The sequence below is a fragment of the Gasterosteus aculeatus genome, chromosome 11 (genome assembly GCF_964276395.1).
Source record: "Gasterosteus aculeatus chromosome 11, fGasAcu3.hap1.1, whole genome shotgun sequence".
In the NCBI taxonomy this organism is placed as follows: Eukaryota; Metazoa; Chordata; class Actinopteri; order Perciformes; family Gasterosteidae; genus Gasterosteus; species Gasterosteus aculeatus.
The window spans coordinates 11,008,898-11,028,775 of record NC_135699.1 but is presented as its reverse complement, the minus strand read 5'-3'; the positions used below and the strand labels follow the sequence as shown (position 1 = coordinate 11,028,775).

General features: G+C 45.2%; 1 long non-coding RNA gene across 1 annotated transcript in view; it reads left to right on the top strand.

The window, feature by feature from the left end:
• Positions 1-11,180, top strand: part of LOC120827769 (uncharacterized) — a 42,574-nt gene extending 31,394 nt beyond the window's left edge. The window contains exons 3-4 of the long non-coding RNA XR_005713445.2: positions 8,310-8,375; positions 10,322-11,180. This is a non-coding gene — a long non-coding RNA (uncharacterized LOC120827769). The remainder of the gene's footprint in view (positions 1-8,309; positions 8,376-10,321) is intronic.
• Positions 11,181-19,878: the final 8,698 nt, after the last annotated feature.

The following is a 19,878-nucleotide window of genomic DNA, read 5'->3' as shown; positions in this document are numbered from 1 at the left end:
CCGGCCCGGCCCGGCCACACGTCAGCTCTCCACACCACCTTTAGAATAACTTGCCACGCTTGGCTGACGTTGGGAAACCGCCTCGGCTCCCATACAAGTCCATACGAGCCGCCGACAATATAAGCTGAAGTAGAAAAGGAGGGCGCACTCATAAAACTGTAGCACACCACAAGATAAAGTTTCATGACTTATGACCCGAACAGTTTGCGACTCCTGAGCATTTCCCTCAATATCCAGGCTTTCAAAACTTCTTCATTATGGAGCATTTTCTTCTTGCAAATTCTACTTTGTGTATTCAACCAAAATACAATTTGTTTGTTGTGACCGGTGGCTTCTGATATCCTCCCGGAGAGCTGCTCTCAGTTCAAATGTTTCTGACGGAAAAGTGCTTAGATTAAAGCAATATCTCAGTCTTTGTAGGGCCGATACCTCTCTCTGAGAACGAGGAGGGAGGATGAAGGCCTGCTGGAGCTGTCTGGCTTGCATACAGCTCCTCGCTGAGCTTTTATCTAGGGAGATTGGCTGCAGCTCTGTCCGGACCCGGCTCTCGGGGAGTGCACAGACCTGAGACCTGTGGCATTAATAAAGGCAATGCTGTTTGGAATAATAACAGTCAATTCCGACAAGTAGAGGAGAGAGACAACAGAGTGTACCGCGAAACACAAAAGAAGCCAAGATGAAAGGCTGCAACGCAGGCCTGTGCACCTCTCTGGCTCTCTTACGTACTGATGGAAGCGTTATCAGCATGCTCGCGTACACAAACACTACTGAGAGGGAGCCTATGCCGATTTTGACCCTCGGGTGCCATGATGCAGAAATGCAATTTGTTCTTTTGTCTGCCAAGATCACAGAGGGAGAGTGACTTGTATTTCTTTTTATTCTTACCTTTTTTTTTTTTCTTTGCTCTCCTCCTTTTCATTCTCTCTGTGCCCCGTTGCCTTGAGTGAGAGCAATTTAGTTTGATGAGCAGGTGGTCTTTTTTGAAATCTCACAGTGCTTTTGGCTCCCACCTCTGGCGTGTGGGGCTTTCAGTTGGAGTCAGTCATGTAGGCCGGGATTAGAAGGGTGGAGGAGAAGGAGGGGGGGAGGAAGTCCAGGGAAGATTCTTCTTGGCATTGGCGACCCCAGCGCCGCGCAGTCAGAACCATGCGGAGAGCGGATTGAAAGAGTTATTTTTTTTTTCTCGTTTGTTGCTAAAGCCCTGAGGCGTACCCCCAGATGGCTTTTGTGCAGGCCCGGGGACGTGTTTAGGGACAGGGTTAAAGCAACAGAGTCCTTAAGGCTTGGTGAGTCTCGGGGCTCAGCAAGGTAAAGCACTCTGGGCCAGACAGACGGAGAAGACAAAACGTTGTGGTCTCGCCACTTTTCCACCTTGAATCTGAACAGTGGAGCGGAACAAAATAGGTGGATTAGAGCAAAGGGGAAGACATTGCCCTCAGCGCGCACACACACACGCCATGTAGAGTGAGATTAAGGCCTCACCCAAATAGAGATTTACTGGAGCATCTCATCTCATGTCACATAGGACAAAAGCACTGGTAGAACAAATGAAGGGAAACCTGCTGTGTCTGCAGTTCCAGTGGAAACACTTTCACCTTCTGTGAACCTTTTCCTAGTAGCAATAAACTCTACTGACCAAATTACAAATTCCTTTTCCTGCTTTACCTTTGATCTCAGTTTCATCACACTTTGCTAATGTACCAGCCCTCTGAATACTTATGTTATGTTATGTTATGGCCCATCACTTTATCTGTCCAACATTCCTCCGCCATAATCTCCGCGGCGATGCAGATGCAAGTAATAAATATTTGTCAATAATGTTGTGCCAGTTTGTCAAAACTGGTGTGCTGCTCTGCTTTTTTTTTCTTGTGTTGACTTGTCATACAACCCTGTTCTCCTGCCCTTGAGCATGAGGACTTTCCTGACACTAAAATCTTACAAATGAAATTGTAAGATTTCAGGAAATGGGTCCGGGTCCTTCTGGGTTCTAGCTGGAGCCCTGCGGCTTGCAACCACACAGACCCGGGAACGTTAATCATTTGTTTATTATTGGTGATATTTGCCCGGTCGTAATCCCTGGCTGGATTAGACTTCATGTGGTCCTCGTCCTACCTTTTTCCTACGTTGCAGTCCTGTTGCACAAGGAGTTTTGTGTTGCAGTGGCGTGCCTCTAGTGCGTCAATGCATGAATGTGTCTTTCAGTTTGTGAGCCATTTCACACGTGTCGCTGAAGGATGATGGTAATCAAGGGAGTATGACAGATATCCCCTCTTAACTCCATCCCATCTAACGACGTGATCAATAGAAACGGCTCGTACTGTGCCGGATGTTACGCCAAGGCATTGTACTCTGCAGCTCAGCTTGTGGCTAAAGGCATATTCAGGGCATACTATATTAAAATGTATAGTTCCAGAAAGTTAATTTCAATCCCAAAGGAATCACATAAGAAGCCCTATAGGAAGTAATTAATCAAAGATGCTGAATGTCAGCTTGCCGTCATCGGAAATGGGATATGACTGATGTCATCCAGTGGTGAGAGTGCTTACGGGTCTGTGCTGTGTTTTGCGAAACTGTTGGCCCTAATTCACCTGGATCGGAGAGGGAACAGCGTTTACTGTGCAGACCTAGTTTTTTTTCTTTCGGGTTTGACCTTTCAAACAACTGATCCCTAACACTACATAAATCTGTTTCCAGTTTCAAAAACACGACCACGCACATCCTGCAATTCTGAGCGAAAACGTACGTTAGGCCCGGCACAAAATCCCTGCTCCCCAGCAACTGCTTGTGTTCTGTTGATGCCCCCGGCAACGGGCGTGGTTAAAGGCGTAATGTCTGTCGGCCAGCCGATCGGCCGGTTTGTCCACGCGTCCATCCCACCCGTCCACTCCGATGAACATATTAGCTCAGAAACTTTTCTCATTTTCATGCCAGACCATAAAATTATTAAGCCATATTGTGTGTGTGTTTTTTATCAAGTCAAAACGTGATTCTTAGCACTTGGCTTAGTTTCAAGGTAAGTTTTCAGGTTTTGGAGCAGTCTAGTCCAAGTCAAGTTTAAAGTTTTTTGACTCGGGTACAAATTCTATATTTAATCAAGGTCAGTAAACCCCCAAAGAGTGTCTGACCCTAAATCTACATGCTTTGTTACCTTGCTCAGAAAGTGTTTTTTTTCTCGCTGCACATGGAAACTGTCCAACTGAGCTTCATGGGGTGCTGGTTAATTGGCAGTGCAGTTATGCTCCACTATGCATGTCTTCCTCAATGTCCCTTGCACTATTTGCCTTATAAAGTGTCCTTTAATTGGCTGCACAGTCACAGTCGCCTGCTTTAACTGTCCCCTGTGGCACCTGAATGTGGCCTATTTGGCCCTTGGGGTGAAAACCCCATCTCTTGCAGCCCAAACCAATGACCATTAAGAACAGTTATTTCTGGTTTTGTATTCAGTATGTATCGTTTTTTTAACTCCAACGCGTTTCTGTCTTTAATAAAAGTTTAGAAGGTGATGTATTTTTCTTAGGTACAAAATCTGGCCCCTGACAAGCGAAATCCGCTCGGTTTCAACACCTCCTCATAACCCTTACCTTGCCCGTGTTTGTGTCAGTGTCTGACAGCCTCAGTCAGGCACTTCTGTCAACATGGTAACATGTCTGCCTCCTCCAGACCCACAGAAAGGCCTCATATTTGGACTCTGGAGGACTCCGACTAGTCCATCTGATAGATGTGGCCGCTCCCTACTCACCAGCCACCTCCAACTGGGCTACATCAGCAGTACTGGGAGACCTGAGCGTACTGTGATCCCACCATGGGGTGTATGGCTGTGGCTCCGGCTGCACTACACTCTAATCCCCTTCCCTTTTAACCACAATGGGAAACATGTGCTTACTCTGTGTAGGGTACGGGCCCACCATGGGAGGAGCTGTTTACTTTCACTCTAAAACTAACATTTCACAGCTCCTGTGACCACTTCTGGTTACTGCCGCTGCTGGGTTAAAAAGGTGCTGGTGGATCATTTGGTGACATTATCGTTTGTTTCGTAACCACCGGGGCTCCTGAATTGAAGTGTCTTCTCACTTCTCACCCTGTAAAATTTGACGTACACATTTTTTTTTACACAGCATGTTCACCAAGGTAGTCGGGTTGTGCTGTCAAGAGCTGCTTGATGTTACTTTATTGTGCTCTTCAACATTCAGTCCACCAATGAGTTTTTGGTCAGTGTGTGTCACTAATGATTGCCCCCCTCTTCCTCTTCAGCAAAACTGGAAATGGTGCTTGTCAAAACTGTACCCTAAACCAACACAATCAACCGCGTAGATGCCAGATGTAGGAATTTCACCTTTTGACATTTTCAACACCCCCGAACAGAAGTGCTTCTAACTTCCAAAGTGGAAGTTATAAAGTTGTAAAGTGGAAGTGTTGTTTCAAATGGTTGGACAGTTGTTTCTGTGCATGTAGGGAGCAACAACAGAGAGATGCTGCGTTGTAAAGGAGCCACAAGCAGACATATGCCAAGCCAGAGGACAGGAAATGCACTCCAGATGAAGATACTACAGCATGGTTTATTTTACCAGTGTGTGTGTGTGTGTGTGTGTTGTCAGGAATGTGTGCTGCAGGACCGACCATATGTCTCTCAAGTTGCATCACAGCATTTACATATCCGGCTGTTGACTATGGCAGTAGTTTAAAAAAACATTTTTGATTGATTGATTGCTTGTTTAGCTTATGTAAATGTGAATAATCATATTTACTAGAGCCTATGGTTCAAGTCGCTCCGCAAGATATTTTACTGCAATGTTCCAAATTTACAACTCGTATATATATATATATATTTTTTTTTTTACATGTGAAGCAACCAGGACAGTAACTGATTGTACAGTTGATAATCTATAATGAGTCCGACTCCCCGCTGGTAACACAGTGCGACTGAATCGGATCCCGAGCGCGGAAGGTGATCTGAGGAATGAGTGAGCTCTTCCTGGGGTAACAGTATGGCTCCAGCCTGCCCCCCTCTTCTGCTGCACTGCCCAAATCTACCCCCTTTCCTGTCGCCTTATCTGAGCGTTCGGTGCAACGTAACCCGGGGAGCGGCCCCTCTGCTCCTCCGTCGCTAAACTTCTCCGATGTCACTGCGAAGATAGAATCAACCCGCTTTAGCCGGACTTGAGTTGGACTGACTGACAGAGCCGCCGCCCTCTCAACTCCCTGCCACCCACAGCTTCCCGGCTCCTGACCTTCGTGGTGCCGACCACAAAAGAAGAACGTACGACGAGCAACGGGGCTGATGCGTTTAGGATGCCGATGATTCGCGATGAACGAAGGGACAGCCGCGATGGATTTTCCAGCCTCGAGAAGTTGCAAAGACCAATGAGATTTGGTTGCTTGTTGGGCCAGAGGGACATGCTGATGTAGTTGAAGGGCTTTCTGATTAGCAAAGTGGAGATTTAATGTAGATCCTGTTGGGACAGAGACTTGTACTCGCTCCAACTGTCTGGGTTTAATTAGGCCAGCGTCAGCCAGCCAGCCAAACCGCTTCTTTTACATTGCGTTACAAATCCGATCGGTGGAGCCAAAAAGTCAGACAGAGACGTTGGACATAGAAGAAGACAATGTGGAAATGTTTGCACGCTCAATATTCGTATCACTCTTAGTGTGCTTATTGTAACAATGTATGCACTTCTTTATCTGCCAACTCACAATCGATCCTGACCTCCTTAATGGTAATTTTGGAATCATTTATCATTCACATTCCTCCTAGACACACAATAAACATGTTTCCACATGTGCTAATTCCATAGCTCAGCTGCCAAACAGCAGTCAACTATTGCTGAAAGGAGGCTTATCACGGCACTAGAGTATGATTTTTCTAGAAAATTAGTTTTGTTCTTCCAGAGAGTGTGTGGCCTGATCTACACTCATTTTGGCATACAGTTAATATCTGTTTTATATTTGCTGTAGCTATAAGTTTGTGCACACTTTGATCCTGGCTCTGGCGCAGAATTTCAATTTGTGAACATTCACAAAGACGAGAGAAAGAATCTGATTAAGGTGTGTGTGTGTGTGCGTGTGTCTCTGTATGTGTGTGTTGCAGGAATCTAAGCTCCAAGCTTTAAATGTGTGCGAGTGGACTTGCAGACCTTAGCTTGGAGATGTAATCTGATTTGCAGAAATAAACGTGTTGTTTCACATGACTGGTTTAAAGGACCACTGGCGCAAGGTTGTGCCATGTCCCTAACTGCTCTGTGTGTGTGTGTGTGTGTGTGTGTGTGTGTGTGTGTATGCATGCATGTGTGCTTGCATGTTTGTCACTATGAAACTACAAACGTTAATTTGCTTTTGCAAAGTGCACTGCAGCTATATGGGCATTTGTTGGTGCAGGCTCCTAAACAGTAGAACTAGAAAGGTGTTGAACTTTGCTATGCGGTTGAAGAAACCACAATGCTGCATTTATCCCGTTTCTTAAATGAGCTTTATTTTGGAAAAAGATTTCATCAACGTAAGGCCACTGCTTATTAACAGTCACATCTGGAAAAAGTACAGCTCTGCTTTAGACTCTGATGCAGGTTTTGTTTGTAACGTTCTGTATACACATCCCGAATAATCAGAGCTTTATTTTGAACTAATGGACCATCAGAAATTATATCAAATAATTGAAATCATCCTATTGCCTCAGCCCTCTTTAGTGGACTGCTGGGTTCAAATCCCCTGAAAGCTTTGCCTCCGAATCCTGTTTTTTTCACATTGTTTGTTGATGGGGTTTTCTCTGGGGGAGGGGGGCGGCGGCGCAGAGAGGGTTGGGGGGGGTTTGCTGGACGTGGTCCATCATGTGATTTCAATTCCAGAGTGGCCGGAGGTGACGACCACAGCAAAAGCAAGTGAGTGTGTGTTTGTGTGTCATCTGGCCTCATTAAAAAAAAGTCAGGTTGTTTTCCATCTGAGGGTCATCAGTTGTGGTTGTTATAAAAGCCTGCGCAGGGGGAAGAGTGGAGGCCCTACGAGGCCACACGCTTGACGGTGTGTCTGTGTAAATGTTTGTTGTACTGTACAACTAAGCATGCACAGAGCAGGCAAGTTGTCCCTGTGTGTGTGTGTGTGTGTATGTGTGTGCGTGTAAGGTTGATGTTTAGTTGTGTGTTTTCCCTCCCGTGTGTATCGAGAGCTCATAAGGACGATGCAGTGTGCAGGAAGCTCTGATCCCATCAGGCGTGTCAGCAGGGGCATTTTTTCATAAGGTGGTAATCTCACCACACAAAGGGGTGTCCAATATTGGAGAGCCCCATACCCCTGAGCTAATCAAGACCTGACCAACCTCTCCCTCGGCTCGCCAACCCTCGAAACATTACCTCATCTGGAGGCTTAGCCGAGCCACATGCTGCTTAGGCCTGCTGGTCTACATGATAACTCACTTAGAAGAAAGAAACAAAAAAAACGGAAATATAAGGAGGGATAGAAAAGAAATGGAACCAGAACAGCACACAACTACCTATGGTGCCGGGTGCCAGGGAAAGGTATTTTAAAAAGGGAGAGGAAAGAAATAATCATTTTACTTTGTCCTCCAGAAACTTTGGGAAGTGATTCACTGCTATTCAGTTTCTCTCCCCGCCGTCCTGTTATTGCTGTTTTCCCCTCAGCTCTTGGAGCCTTCGACCTCAAAGAGAGGTTCTTAGGTTCTGGCTTTGTGTCACTTGGAAACAGTGCTTTTGTTACCAAGGTAACAGGTCTGGGACAGTGAAACTTGGAAGTAGAGAGCACCTTTGTCCGTGACTGGATGGAGAGGGACCAGAGAGCACGGCTTCAAGTCTTAAAAGCGTCCTGTGAGAAGAAACCAGTGATCAAGAGAAGTTTCTTGATACAATATCTACCTGTAACTTGTTAGCCAGTGAAAAGAAGAACACGGCTTTGCTTCTCCTTACCTGCCAGTTTCTGCAGAGCTCTACTGCAACCTTGGATCACGGGTTGCGGTGTTGGCAGTGTGCTAGCAGTAGGTCCTCCACAGTGTGTATACTGTGTGCGACCCGTCATCACTGCTTACACATACATTCTCCTCGTTTTTTCATCCGGCCCATCATCTCGTGATCTCTTCGAATTGATTTAGCAACTTAACGGTTGGAGACGACTGCACTGTAACCCCATCTGACCTGTGAAAACAGATGAAGGAACTTTCACAATGCAACGTAGAAAGATAAATACTCGCTGATTGATGCAAGTTTGGACAGAGCCATTACATCTGGTTTCTCTTTTTTTGTCAACGGTGTTTACTCTTGAATGAGCGACTTTCTAAATCATTTTATTTCCCCATCTTTAATCTTTTTCAGATGATCTCAGGTGAGCGCAGAAAACAGCCTGACTAATGGAAACATGATCTCAAGAGATTCCTTCAGGTAAGGATGAGTGATTTTGGTTTGATCTTCGCTCAAGTGCGACATGTGATCACACACACACACACACACACACAGCGCTGCCTTATTATAAACTGTAAGTTGCTATTAACAACCGAGTATGGAACAGCCACCGATCAAAAAGATAGCAGTGGTTCACAAATATGTGGGATGTGCTGATGGTGGTGGCACTGGCGTTTTCTTTCTTTTTGGGGGGATTGTGTAACTCAAGTCGTGACAGCGCGGTAAAGAATGCAGTGGCATAGAGATATCACTTCAAACACCGCGTCTCTCAGGAGCCTCAGATCCCTTCGGTGGACATGAATGAAGATATGCTTTGATGGCCCCACCGCAGAGTCGGTGCCCTTCAAAGAAACCTGTTGATGGGCCGGCGCGGGGCAGCCAGCAGGCTGAATGCATGGTACTGTATACGTGTGCCTCTCGGGGGCAGCCGTGGGTGTTCCCGATGGAGGTCAAACTTGCTCGACCCTAACATGAGTAGGGTTTTTTTTACAGATTTTCGGCTTGCATTGTGTCTTTTTTTTATTCAGGGTCCCTCTGTAATTGAGGGGGAACTGTGTGCGGGTGTGTGAGTGAGTGGCAGGGGGCCAGCAGACAGGTACAGCGAATGTGCTGATGAGAGAGGGCGATATGGGGCTGGTCTCAGACACAGGCCCGCGGCACAGACCGGCGCACACGGGCAGGCTGAGACTCATAGGCAGGTTAGGACCCGGTTGTGTGTGCTGATGCTGCTCCGCTGGCTCTGCTCCAAGGTGAGGCATAGGAGAGAAACGTGGGAAGGGAAATAAAACTGAATACAGGGTAAAAGGGAACGATAGAGAAAATCCGGTGAAAGGATGATTGTTGAGTTGTGGAGCTGAGAGAGAGAGAGAGAGAGAGAGAGAGAGAGAGCACGCAACCCGAAAGAGGAGGATGTATAATAACAGAGAGTGACAACAAGCAATAAAGAGTGGTTGTGGCGGAGGTTGGAGAGGGAGAGATGATGATGATGATGATGTGTGAGGGCCGGGCGATGAAGAGGGAACTGAAAGGAGGAGCGAGATGAAGAAAAAGCCATGCGAGTTAAGCCCCATCCTGTACACCGGTGGGACGTGACTCCTCGCAGGTAAACCACCTTCGGAGGTGCAGACAGGCGGAAAAAGAGGACGGGAAAAAAACTTTGATGGATGTCTACTTATCATCTGACACGTTGCTGCTTCACAGGGCGGAGTGGGACGGGCCGATCCCGCCGCTTTGGCTGAGTGGATGGTGTGAGGGGGGCAGAAAACGTTATGTCCTTGTGTGGGTGGTTGTATGCACGAGCCCGGGTGAAGCAGGCTACAGGTTGTCAAGAGGCCACCTACCTGTATTACCTCACCTCTGGTTGTACTGACGTCAATGGGGGGGGGAAGCAGATGTTTTACGCTGATCAGCAGCCCTCTCATTAGACAACAACATACTCGTCCCGCTGTTTTTTTTTTCCAAAACAAATCCGAACACGTATTCTAGATAAAAGTGCCGTTCTGTAACATTTCTTTCAAATCAGTGCTTTCTTTTGGACCTAAAGCAATATTTTTGACATCTAATCTCAAATTCTGGTACGTCGAGCTCCAACTTGAGGATGCTCTCTGATTTGTATCGTCTTTTGCCACAACTCGTGATGTGATCATTTCCGATGTGGCTCTTCATCTCCCTTATACCAGTTTGAACAGTGAAGCCCTTTTTTGTGGCAAAAGTTTGTGAACGGAGCCAAATCGGCTTAAGACATCAGTGGAGAAGAACTTTGGGTTGATCAGTTCTGAGTGTTTCATAAATCTCTGGTTGTTTTAACTTTGCTGAGCAGTTTGAAAAGGAATATTGCCAGAAAACCAAACATGTGTCAATGTTAAAGTCTCAAGTTTTTTTATTTTGGCCTCATTGAATCATTAGTGTCTGTCTTTTGCTTCTAGGATCATACTTAATCCTGGTTTGGACTGTGGACATAGCATCGCCTGCAGCAGATGTTTGCTCCTGGCATGGCTGCAAACTGCATGAGCTCCATCACCGACAATCCAGTTCTCGGGATGCATCGCCAGCAGCTTGGACACGGAGAAGCTGTGACACAAACTCAGCAGGACAGTGGAGTGTATTCTGCTGCTCGGATATTATGGAACAGACCGGTCAACCTCGTCTGGAGAGGCACTCGATAGGAAAATCAGCTCTATGAGGCTACGATTACCGCGGTTACCACAATGGATCTACACATTGTTTGACTTTTTCTAAATTGAACCTGGATTAATATTTCCCTGTATATACATCTGCTTTTGATATTCAGTGTTTATTCCCGCTGTTGCTCATTCCCTGCACTTATATACTGTGTTATTCTGGATACAGTATCAACAAATGCTGGAACAGTAAACGGAAAATAATCAGCTGTTATTTCCTCTTTAGGTCTATTATTTTTACAGGAGGAAGGCAGCACTTACACCAATCTCGTAAGGAGCAAACTAAATGTTTTCCTGTTGAATTAATTAACACACATAGGAATTGTCACAGGGATTACTCAATCAATAAACATTCAACATCTTCCAATTAAGAAAAGATAATCCTTTATTAGTCCAGCAGCAGGGAAATTACAACAATTGCCTTCACAATGAAGCCATTGAACCAAAGGTGCTTATGAATACAACTATTGACAACTCTTTGGGAGTCTTGTTCATTCTGGTTGAGGAATCTTTTCCAACTCTTTGATCTGATAAAGACGTATTGCTTCATCGGACTTGTCTGTGTAACCCTCGAACAGAAATAAAAGAGAAAAGGTGTAATCAAGCTGCTGTCCGTTTATTATGTCATTGCAGCTGCAGAGAGATTAATAGCCAAAAACTGCTTTCACTGTGTTCGTTGTGTGTGTGTGTGTGTGTGTGTGTGTTGTTGTTAACCGTACTGGTTTCAATCACCAGTTGGCCCAGTGTCTGATGCAGGAGCTCTATCGGGGGTTGCTTCGCTCTTTTTTTTTCTCTCCTGCTCAAGCAAAAAGCGCGTGATTTAAAGGCTAAATCAATTTAAAATGATTACTGTACACACTTTACCGGTGTAAATCATGGAATTAGGCTATTCATCCTGGTTTAACAATTTACTGCCCAAAAAATTCATTTCATTGCAAGAGATGACATTATGTAAAATGCGTCTGCTTGAGTTTAGTTCCTGTAAACTTGCACAGAGAAGTGTTTCATGGCACAGTTCATGTCAACACAAATGAAACTGTAAGTAGTTTTAAATTCTTGCTTGAAAATCCCTGCAGCTCCTCGTCTTCCCCAAAAACACATTCCGTCGCTTATTACAAATGCATTTGTCTTTGGCTTATTTTAAGTGAGCTCAACAATTCAGCATTCAACTGTCTTTCAGTGTCAAATTCAGACGTGATTCAATAAGGTTGGGGCTGGAAGGGGGGAGCGGCGGGGGCGGAGGTGTCGTTGCGGGAGCGCGGCAAGGCAGAGTTGCTACGGGGGTAATTATTCCTGAAGGGGTTGCTTATTGTCGTCTTTCTCTCTGCGATAAAGCAAAGCAGGCCGGGTTAGACTCCATCGCAGTTTGCTCAGGCTTTTATGCCGCCGCTGACAAGTTGTTCAAAGTATCATAGGGATCATATTAAGAATCAAATTTGGGGGGGTGGGGGGGGACGAGGTCATCGCCATCTGTAGAAGAAAAGGGGTGTGAAAGCCCCGGCGCTGATGTTTTTGGAAGTTGAGCTTCATGACATCTTTATGGCCCTGCTTATGGTCAACAACATTAGCATATCCACAATAGACTTCCTTACTTGCCTGCCTCCCCCTCCTTTATTTTCCTCACCCGCTTTTTCTCACACACATACACAGCTCGGGGGGAAAAATGACCTCTCTGCAGCTCTCAATTCACTGCACTTCTATAGCCCTGAATGGACCAGCTCAACAAAAGGTGACATAATTTTCTCAGGGCTTGATTGGCCCCCTCCATGCCACAGGATGACATCATGCACCCCCCCCCACCTCACACACACATGATCACAACTAACCCTCCCCGCCATGTTCTTGGATGCTGGGTTCCCAAGACAACAGAGGCTTTGGGGCAGGACTTGGCACGGCAATCGCGGGCTTGGATCTCCACACGGAGTTCAGCCGATGTTACTCTTGTGTTTGCGGTAAACAGCCTTGGAAAATGATCTAGGAAGCGGAGTGATGCAGAACACTGTCTTTGATATAAAAGTTGACCTCTCTCAAAGGGAGCATTGGTGTAAAGCAGAAAGAAATTCTTAAAGAAACCTGTTAAAAGTATTCCAGTGAGAAGTGTGACGCCACAAACCTTTAATGTCAAGCACAAGCTTTGTGTCAGCCGCCGCGCTGTCACTTGAAGCTGCGCCAAGTTTTGGTGCAAGTTTCATTGTGTCTCACTTTCGCTCTCATGAAGTTCAAGGAGGCAGTGCGTGTGTTTGTGGGATGGAAGGGGGGGTGGGCGAAAAAGTGTTTGGGTGGGGGGTATTTTGACTGGGACATGGGCTCATGCGCAGCCCACACGTCACAATTACTTTTCTTTGATTAATGTAGGCAGAGTATTCCTGCCTGCTCAGTCTTCCATAACTCGAGGTGAATTTGTTCTTCTTTTTCATCTTCATACCGTACAGTCGAGTTTGATTTCAACTTTCCCCGTTTCACAATTAGAAAGATGCATGACATGCTTTCTCAGATACAGATCTCTCTTTCCTGCTCTTTGTATGTATGCACAATGTAAAAAAGTGCAGTAATTGGGGTGTTTCTCCATTCGTCGGTCTATGACATCAACTAACAAATCCTGGATTCTCTCACAGTATCCGAGCTGCTATTGGCTTCCTCAGCTCAGTAGAACCTGTGACCCTGACTAATAAATGCCACTTTTCATGCTGGAATGAATCCAGTGGTATCACACACATTCAAATGGCCGTTTACCCTTTAGAAATGTCATTAATGAGGATAATTTGAAGTGAGGTTGAGATGGAGCCTGGAGCCAACGCTTGTTGGTTCCAAACACCCCTGCAGAATAGTCGCCTTTAAACACACTCCAAACCACTTCCTCAAATTGGAGCTGCATCCGAAAGAATGACACAATTACTACTTGGTTTAGGAAAAATGTCCAAATTTCATTGCATTAAAAATTGACTTGTGACGCAAGGAAGCGCTGGGACGTTCTGTTTTTTTTATGAAAAAAAAAAGAATTATATAATAATAATTTTGTCATCAGATTGTTTTGCTCTTCCCGTACAGTTTTCTGTCTCTATCTAGGTCATCGTGCCAAGTTTCTTACCCACTTTAAAGTGCACCTCTTCACAGATTTCATGCCTTTTCTTTTTGCCGTTCTTTGTGGTGTGATGTGATTAACTGTGGTGTGCCGGGTTGGCCCCTCCTTGGACTTTATTGGAAGAAAGCATAACTTTTGTGGGTTTTTTTGAGGTTGGATGAGCGCTGACTGGATATCGGTTACCGCTGGCATGCTGAGGGTGCGTGGGCTCCCAATGACGTATCCACTCAGCTCTGCTTGCACAGGAGAAATGGTGGGAATCCACTACTTTTCTCTGAATTTTCCACAATTGGGCTTTATGAAGGTAACCTATTTTCCAAAAGCTTTTTACTTTTTACCGTGTGACGGGATTTACCTTGAGTTTTTAACGACCATAATTTAAGTAAGAAACATATCAGTACTGCGATAGCAAATTGATAGTGACATTAAGGGGATGTACTTCCCCAAAATAATAAAACACGCAGCAGTATTTCTGGTTTATTCCCGTTGACTGCCTTGATTGGCAAGGTGACATATAGCGTTGCATGGGAAACCATCGCTCAGTCTGGGCAAGCACCCTCACTCACCCTCTCCATCCCGCGCCTCTCTCCCTCTCCCTTAATCCCCATTGAGAAGGGGAAGGGGAGACTCGGGAAGCAGGAGAGGATGAAGAGGAGGAGGGGAGAAGGAGAACAGGCCAAAGGCTCCGCTGACATCCATGGGAATCTGCAGATCCATTCACTCGTAATTATTAGCATCAATGCAAAGAGGCAGCGCAAGGCGAGGGGCGGGGGCAAGGGGGTGTGGGAGAGTTTTGGGGGTGGGGTCCTGCTGGATAGTGGGGTACCAGGGGAAAGGGGGGGTGGGGGGGGAGTTGTCAGTCCAAGATGGAAATCAATCACCGGAGGATCCAAGAGGTTGTAATGAGAACATGAAGAGGTTCTTACATTTACGTCAAAGATGATGTGAGCAGCATTCGTAAAGGCAGCCTTTCCGTTTCCTGGTATCTAGAGAAGTGATCACCAGAGAAGAAATATTTATAGACAGAGGAACTATACCATACATCATCAAATGTGAAGCCAGTGGTCATGATTTTATCTCTGAAGAAGTCATTCTATTCCATTTTCGTTTTAGGTTAGGCATTGAGTTATTTTTTAGGAACTGCAGACATTGCTGATGAGCAGCAAGTCCTTATACTTTAGAATTACAACTTCATTTAGAACATTCATTTAGAAGTATTTGCCTCCTAATCACACATCAATCAAGCGAGTGCATCGTCATTTCTTGCACAGATATGGGAGAAAATAATTCATATGCATGTGTGCTTCCTGTCTATCCGCATGAAACTATGTGGCTTGGTCGACATTCTCCAAGTCCAGGATGCCAGCCCTCTGTCCCCTCTACATCGTACATCACGCTGACAGGCCATTTCACTCCTGGATTCAGAATTCCAGCTGAGAGACCACCTCAAACACTTTGGTTTATCCCCGGTTGGTGAGAACGTCACTCCAAGCCGGCTGAACACCAAGTTTGTACTTTTGACAACTGGCCGCTGAGCCGAGTCTGTCTGACGGGGGAAATAAGTTATGAGAAATGATTTATTCTTTTCTCCCCTTTTCATTTGGAAAGCAGAAAAATTTCCAGCTACGGGTGATTCAGCAGCGCAGTTTTAGTGGCCTGACCTTCTTTAGCAAAGAGGAAGGCTCAGTTTAAACATTTTCGGAGGTGCGTTCCCAATTGTGCTCATTTCTTCTCGTTGTGAAAAGGCAGGTCGTGTCAAAGGTCAGGTCAGCACTTGTCTTCCTCTTTAGAAGGTCTGGTTGTACTCTGGAGTTAACTTTGGAAACAGTCAGATAGAGATGTCTCATTATGCCTCTGGTGAATTTAGACAGAGGGTGTCAAGCTGTCGGTTGCAGGAATGAATTATGTCTTCATGTGAGGCTGTCAGAAAGAAGGAAAGAAAGAAATGTTACAATCATCATTATTATTTGTACAAATGTACCTCATTGCTAGATATTTTTTAAATGTTTAAAATTATATTTTAAGCACTACCTCTAAGCTGAAGAAGATAAAACTATCATTTTAAATACGTTTTAATTGTAATTGCCTATTTTAATGCGAGATGTGATTTCACTGTTATATACCGTTATTTTTTTCCGTCTATACCTATCTAGAAGTGTTCTGCCTCCTAAACTGCAGCAATCCTCTGGTCGAGGAAAGCAGTGACCCCTTGACCCACACTCTCAAAGTTCCTTTTTGCATGCACCACTTGAATTTCGTTTGTCAATGTGCAGAGCTGGCGGAGGGGTGCGGAACAAGAAGAACTCACATGGCCATCTATCACAATGTAGCACAAACAAAGATGCTGGTATGTCAATCATGCAGTAGTGGCATTGTGTGCAACGTGGTAATTTCTTTCATGTCTCACTGAACAAAGTCTGAACAGAGGAAGTAAAACTCAATGTAGTTATTGCACATATACACACACACAAACATGTATCTCACATTGCCAATCCTACTTCAAGACCTTTCATTCCTGGGTCTGTGATGGTCGACTTTCAATCCACCGGTGTTCAATATGCTTAAAAGGGATTGTGTAAGAGGCCAAAATAAATATTCAACTTCCACACAAACCCCTGCTATGAGTCTACGTTTTACTTAGTTTATATTTAGGCTGCTAAAGATGGTCAATGTTAAACCCAGCAGGCACCCATGAATCAGAATTGGGGCACGCTTTCATCTTGAAACAGCGGATGATCCAAATACTGCAGATTCATAGTTGTTTTTCGCTTGTGTTTTTATTTCTTTGTACTTGGTCTTCCTGTCCATCCGGCTTGAAATGTAGCCCAGAAGGTTGACATGGGATCTTATCAGCATGTCCCAGGATGGTCTTGTCCAGCCAGAAATTCAAAACGCTTCCTTTTTCAGCAAAAATGGGTCAACAGCTTTCATAAGTATTTTGAGTCTATGGAGTTAATTTTGACAATATTTGACAGTAATTGACAAATTTGAAATCCATAATCTGTTTACATGAAGTTAAGTTATTACTTTCATTATTTCATGGAGTTTATCATAGGGGAACAATGTAAATAAACATGATAAGGAGTTTGCACAGTTTGCATCTCAGATGTCTATCTTTTTATCTGTATTCAGGTAAACAAAGTTTCTGTTTACATTCAGTGTCACTCATAACGCTACATTAAGCGTGTCCAGCAGGTCGCATTGCACGCATTTGCCTCCTCTTTCTTTTTGTGAGGCCATTTTTAAATTTTATTTTAAACCGTTGTTTACATCCACAGTCATATAATAGTCTTTTCCTTCAATGCCTTTGTTTTCAAATTCTCTTCACCTGTAGCTCAGTCTGAGTAGACATTGTGAAGGCAATTGAAACCGATGTCTGGACACGCCTCGACCGGTACATTTGCTACGACAAAAGAGTTACTGAACTAATCTCCAGAGATTCATATGCTGGAAAACAAACATGAACTCTATCATTTCATTTCTTATTCAATATGCGTGGTGCGTCCAGTCATTATGGGGTAAAGTGCAGCGGCAACACAATCAGGTGTAGCACAAAAAAAACCCCAAAAGGCCAGACCCACTGAATATTATTTTTATGTTTAACACGCTCTTATGCACTGGCCCGTTTTGAATCCGTCATGTCCACAACCAATCGCTGACAGCGGCTGGTGTATTAGGTGGGGGCTGGTGTTTTCTCGCTACACCTTAGTGTGTGAGAGCGGGACAAAGGGTCGTGCTGCTTCCCAGCCTGTACGGAGGACTCCGAAACGCTGCCTACTGTTGTACATCGATCAGCATGAGGAAATGCAGAGCGAACCTGACCGCTTTGCGTGCTTCGGTCAGGTGTGTTTAAATGGACAGTCCTAACAAATGCCTGCATGGTAGCATAAGCTCTCTGTGTGAATGCAAATGTCAAATGTTTCATTGTTCTCGCTGGTGGATGAAAAGCCTTCCCACGTTGAATCCTCCTGAGAAGCAAATAGTCCCATCTCCTCCACAAGCACTTGACAATGATAACCTGCAGGTGAGTGTAATTTAGCACCGGATGGGATCAGGCGCAGCCTCTTATGGGATAAATGCAAATATCTTCTGGTCTAATTAGACATCACAATTAGCGTAAAGGTACTCTAACTGACGTTCTTTATGTGTCTGCGTCTTTGCACTGTGAGCAGCATAGCTAACCTCTTCTCACCAAGTTATATTACACAACCTTTGTTCCCCTCTTAAAGAGTACACCTGAGCGACCGCATGAAAATAAATCTGATCACACTGTTCTCAGACTTGGCATATACTGAGAGTCAGTGTTATAGAGAGAAGGATTTGGGAGATCCTTCTTGGTGCAGAATGAGGAAATGTTCAGCTCAATGATCTAAAGAATCTCTCGAGCATGTTTACTTGGTTGGTTATGGTTATAATGTTGTGGCCTCAAAGCTTGAAGCCGAGCTTCATCTATCACATGACTGGAGCTCTCGTGATGACCACAATGACACCGGTGGTGGTGGGGTTACCAGGAGGTTACCACCGGCTGAGGAAGAGACACGGTTTATTGCCACTCGGGGTGAAGACTAATTAACTGTGAAACAAAAATGTTTTTTCAGGTTTCCCATCCAGAATTTACAACAATCTTTTTGTCATTTAAAGGCATTATTTATAACTCTTTTAATTAACTACGTAAAAATAGTTTGAAGAGAAAATAGAAACTGCATTGCGTGATTGATAACAAACCCAGTGTGGAATGGATGGATGGGAGTGAAGGACTGTCTTGGGACTGGAGCACATCCTGTCAGCTGAGCTCGCTCTCTACCGCCCCCTCCCTCCTTCCCTCCCTCCTTCCCTCCCTCCTTCCCTACGTTGCTCCTCTTAACAGCTGGTGCTCCCAACTGCAGGCCCGGGTAATGTGTGGGTTGAAGGGGTCTCTCCTCAGGGTGTCCAGCTGAATCTGGGCTTGGCCTGGAGTGGTGTACTGGGGTTACCTGACCTTTTGACCCCTTGGTTAACCCCTCAACTTCATCTCTCCCCAGGGCCGAAAGCAAAGCCATACTGAACACATTAACCCGCTAACCCCTCCTCTGTCCTGTATATTGATACAAAGGGCACTGCATCCTCCCTCAGTAGTAACAATAGCTATTATTTCAAGCTTCAAGACACTCATTTGCAAATAGTAGGATACTTGGAGTATGACGTATGACAAACTGTTTGAGGGTAACCGGGAAAAGCTCAGATCAATGGCGATGCTCAGTGGACAGGGGCAGTTTGGGACACAGTTATGCGAAACAGCAGGCTCAAAGTCTTTTCAGCCAGATGGCCACAACCAATGGAAGTTGAAGGCTGAGCCTCCCGGCCTGCAGGCTGCGGGGTTGCCAGGTTGGTCAGGTGGAAGGCTCGGGGCTGGGTGACTGCCACGAGGTAGCACCGCTCCTCCCTCAGTCGCTGATCTGCCCAGCGTGCACAGGACTTAGGGCAAAAGCCGGGGATTATCTCCACTGCACTTCCACCCCTACCACCCACGCAACGCCACACCATGCAGAGCCCCACCTCCTCCCTCCCCGCTGCTTAGTTTTACACCTGCAGGACGTCGGACCTGGCACACGCACCAACTTCACTCACAGGACTGCAACATTTTGCTTTTGGTTATTGATTTGATCATTTTACGTACGCATTCAACTCTCTTGCTGTTATGTCACAGACAAACACACCCACGCTCTGATCTCCTGCTTATCGGCAGCCTCCATGGCCTGACGCTTTCTGCTAAATGAACGGATGTTTGCCAAAGGTGAACGGAAATGCTTGATTGTTTGTTTTTTTTAAATGTAAAACTCACGAGTGACTGACAGGTAACAATTCTGGTTTTTCACGTTCTTCCTCCTCGGTTGTTCACCCACGCAGTCTGTCATCACTCACTGAACTCAACTGAAATTGCATTTACAAGGAGATGACATGTAAGGTAGATATCTCAAGTCTTTTTTGAAGTGTTTTATTTTTGTATTTCTATGAACCAAACACTGAACCTGTGGCATGTTACATATTTAAGAATGTAACACAGCTGAGTGTGAAAACTTTTATTTGATGTCGGTATTTCTTTAAAATACAGTTAATTAGGTTGTTTATAGTTTAGCAGTGTAGCCTTTTCGGTGTGCATGATTGGACAGACCTCTGTCTGCGTTTGCCACGATGTACGGATGGATGTTTGATGTGAAAGAGATGACTGAGGGCACCAGAG